This window comes from Priapulus caudatus, unplaced genomic scaffold (assembly GCF_000485595.1).
Source record: "Priapulus caudatus unplaced genomic scaffold, Priapulus_caudatus-5.0.1 Scaffold2204, whole genome shotgun sequence".
In the NCBI taxonomy this organism is placed as follows: domain Eukaryota; kingdom Metazoa; phylum Priapulida; class Priapulimorpha; order Priapulimorphida; family Priapulidae; genus Priapulus; species Priapulus caudatus.
The window spans coordinates 17,961-21,977 of NW_014579265.1; the positions used below are offsets into that span (position 1 = coordinate 17,961).

The 4,017-nt window shown below is 52.4% G+C and overlaps 1 long non-coding RNA gene across 1 annotated transcript; it reads left to right on the forward strand.

Moving 5' to 3' along the window:
* Positions 1–235: 235 nt before the first annotated feature.
* Positions 236–2,538, forward strand: LOC106818388. Its single transcript, XR_001395205.1, has 2 exons — positions 236–297; positions 441–2,538. It is a non-coding gene; the product is annotated as an uncharacterized LOC106818388 (long non-coding RNA).
* Positions 2,539–4,017: the final 1,479 nt, after the last annotated feature.

Sequence of the window (4,017 nt, forward strand, 5' to 3'; positions counted from 1 at the left end):
TGAGCCGTGGCAGTGACGGTGGGTAGGGCAGACCTTGTGTGTGCAGATGGGTGGGGCAGCCCTTGTGTGCGCAGGTGGGTGGGGCAGACCTTGTGTGTGCAGATGGGTGGGGCAGCCCTTGTGTGCGCAGGTGGGTGGGGCAGACCTTGTGTGGGCAGGTGGGTGGGGCAGCCCTTGTGTGCGCAGGTGGGTGGGGCAGCCCTTGTGTGTGCAGATGGTGGGGCAGCCCTTGTGTGCGCAGGTGGGTGGGGCAGCCCTTGTGTGTACTGGTGGGTGGGGCAGCCCTTGTGTGCGCAGGTGGGTGGAGCAGCCCTGGGGTTGTGCGCAGGTGGGTGGGGCAGCCCTTGTGTGCGCAGGTGGGTGGGGCAGCCCTTGTGTGCGCAGGTGGGTGGGGCAGCCCTTGTGTGTACTGGTGGGTGGGGCAGCCCTTGTGTGCGCAGGTGGGTGGGGCAGCCCTTGTGCATAATACTGGTGACCGGGGGCCACCTTAGATTCACTGTCCAGGTGGTGATCAACGCATGCTGGCACAGGGAAAATAAATCACCGGAAGTACTTTCTCACGAGATTTTGCGAGAACGTCACAATTCGTACGACGCGTTTTATAAGTATATGCGCGTATTTCGCAGCACTGGGTGGCATGGGTGGGTGGCATGGGTGGGTATCAGTGCCCTTCGTTTACCGCATCGGCCGGGGGAAAATACATACTCGTGTCGAAGCTGCACACGGCTTTGTAAACGCCCTCGCGTGGAACCATCTACCGTATTCGCCGGCCCATGACAGTTAGTGGTGCTCCTGATGCTAATCATACAGACAAAGAGAGAGAGATAGAGAGAGAGAGAGAGCGAGAGAGAGTGAGATAGACAATCCGTGCACACGTCGATTCGAACTAGAGATGCTACCATTCGTAGAGATTCACAACTAGAGATGCTACCATTCGTAGAGATCCACAACTAGAGATGGTATTATTCGTAGAGATTCGAAACTAGAGATGCTATTATTCGTAGAGATTCAAAACTAGAGATGCTACCATTCGTAGAGCTTCGAAACTAGAGATGCTGTTATTCGTAGAGATTCGAAACTAGAGATGCTGTTATTCGATCGTAGAGACTCCATGCTGTCCTCCGCAAGATAATTATTTATTTTTCTGTTGGTTTGGTGTTACTAAAACATACAAATGTTCTGTAAATATTGTTTGAAAACGAGTATTACGATGAAAATACCAATATTTATATGCGTAGCTAACACAGTAACAAGTTTAGACTATCGGTTTTGGTAAATCATGCGAAGCCCACTGATTCACTGAGTCATTGTTTTCAGCACTTCCGAAATCACACCGACTTTTATGCCTCGGCGCATAGGTCGTCGTGATTATTGGAAACATGTTAATGACATAAAAGTGTGTTCTTGTAAGGCCGGCAGATACGGTATGTTTCCCGTGAGGTGCGGATGGTTGGGGTGGGGTTGGGTGGGTGGTGTTGGGTGAGAACAAACCTTTCCTCTTGTTGGGAGGGTGAAGGGCGTTATGGTTTAGGAAATGTCATTACTAATTTTCGAAACGAGATTGCAGACGATTATTTAATTTCCTTGCTTCTCTACTAAGAATGTATTGAATCACGTGACGTCAGTGTATGTAACCGATCTGCGTGGGGTCGGTGAGAGATCTTCAACAGATCTGTTCCGCAGGTAGCAGGTCTGTCACGTCTGTAGTAGATCTACAACATATCTGGATTGTGTCTATAACAGATATGCATCGGATGTGTATTGTGTCTGCAACAGATCTGCATTATGTCTATCACAGGTCTGCAAGAGATCTGTAACAGGTCTGCAAGAGATCTGTAACAGATCTGTAACAGGTCTGTAACAGATCTGTAACAGGTCTGTAACAGATCTGCAAGAGATCTGTAACAGGTCTGTAGCAGGTCTGCATACGGACTGTAACAGAACTGTGACGGACGTGTAACAGAACGGTTCTGCTAGTGTGTAATTTTCATTGTAATGCGACAGGTGTGCGTGCGATGTAATGGTACGGGAACACATACAGGTATTACGAGTTCCGTAAGCAGCGTCTGCAGCAGAACTTCGTACGTGTAACGCGTGTGCCCCCTCCGTGTACACAGGTGTAAGAGGTGTAGCGGGTATATATACGGCATAAGCGGTAAACGCGTGGCGGGCCGCGTGTGCGTGTCGAGTCACATCTATAGTCGAGTCCTCGTCGTGCCGGAAATGTCGTCTTCACGGTGTCAACGAGAGTAGTTGACGTGCAACATGTCACGTCGCGTGTCACGTCGCACGTCATGACATGTTTCGTGCACTCGTGCCCTCGCCCGACACGATTGCGTGATGGATCTTTTATTTGATTCTGATGCGTAGCGAATAAGTGGCGACTGTGTCTGAAAGCCGCGTGACGTGTTGACGGGATGACGGGATCAGGCGCGGTAATATGTCCTAGGAGTGAGAAAAGTTGCCGCGGTCCAATTTCACGAGCGGAAGGTGTCTGTACGATGTATTAATGTACAATAAAGTTGGTTTGAAAAGGAGGAGGCTCACAGTGTCCTTTCTTTCCTCTATCACGGCGCATTGAAGCCACGTGAAGCCATCGTTTTCGCGCACGATGATGGCAACCATCGTCGATGCCTTGTGAAATCCATGCTTCTCTCTGCTATAGTTGCTTTCTATAGCTAGCTGATCCACGCAGTATTCGGTTATCTGTGTGTGTGTGTCTTTCTCTCTTTCTGTCTCGCTCTCACGCTCGTTCCCGCTCTCTTTCTCTTCCTCTCGTTCTCTCACTCTCTAGCTTTCTTTCTCTCTCTCTCTCTCTCCCTCGCTCTAGCTCTCTCTTTCTCTCGCGCTCTCTCTTTCTCTCGCTTTTCACGCGCGCTCTCTCTTTTTTTCTTCTATGTCCCTCTCTCGCTCCCTTGCTTCCTTTTTCGCATCCCCCCTTCTCACTCGCTTTCTCTCTCGCTCTAGCTTGCCTCTTCCCCTCTTTCTCTCGCTCTCTGTCGCTTTCTCTTTCTCGCGCACGCTACCTCTCTCGCCTTCCCTCTCCCTCTCCCCCTCTCCCTCTCTCCTTCTCCCTCTCGCTCGCCTCTTCTCTCTGCTCTCTCTCTCTTTCCCCCTCTCCCTGCCACCGCCCGTGGCGGCGGTGTATTTTACTGAGAATGCATTGTAATCTGCACGCCGCTCTGCCCCGCGCGAAGTTCAACTGAAGAAGCGCTTACTATGAATTCGGCGGGCGGCAGCTACGTCGGATAAAGACAGCGGCGCTACGGCTGATATACGATGTCAGGAAATGATCAGCCGCCGTTTTGTGCGTTTTTTTGGCAGTGACGTCGACGCTTTGTGCCGTCGTCTGCCCGCGAGGCCGTCGTTCGGTGATACGTCATGCGAAAACTCGGCTTACCGATATTCGCCGCGGGTCGTGGAAATCCGCACCGTGTGTGTGTGGGTGCGTGTTTGTGTGTGTGTGCGTGCGAGAGTGTGCGTGCGCGTGTGTGTGTGTGTGCGAGATTGTGCGTGCGTGTTTGCATGCGAGATTGTGCGTGTGTGTGTGTGCATGCGTGTGCGTGTGTGTACGTGCGTGCGACAGCGTGCCTGTGTGTACGTGCGTGCGAGAGTGTGCGTGTGTGTAGGTGCGTGCGAGAATGTGCGTGTGTGTACGTGCGTACGAGAGTGTGCGTGCGCGCGTGTGTGTGCATGCGAGATTGTGCGTGCGTGTGTGTGCATGCCTGCGGGGGTATGCGTGTGCGTGTGTGTACGTGCGTGCGAGAGTGCGTGAGTGTACGTGCGTGCGAGAGTGTGCGTGTGTGTAGGTTAGTGCGAGAATGTGCGTGCGAGAGTGTGTGTGTGTGTGTGTGTGTGTGTGTGTGTGTACGTGCGTGCGAGAGTGTACGTGATTGTACGTGCGTGCGTGAGTGTGCGTGTGTGTAGGTGCGTGAGTGCGAGAATGTGCGTGTGTGGACGTGCGTGCGAGAGTGTGCGTGTGTGTAGGTGCGTGCGAGAATGTGCGTGTGTGTACGT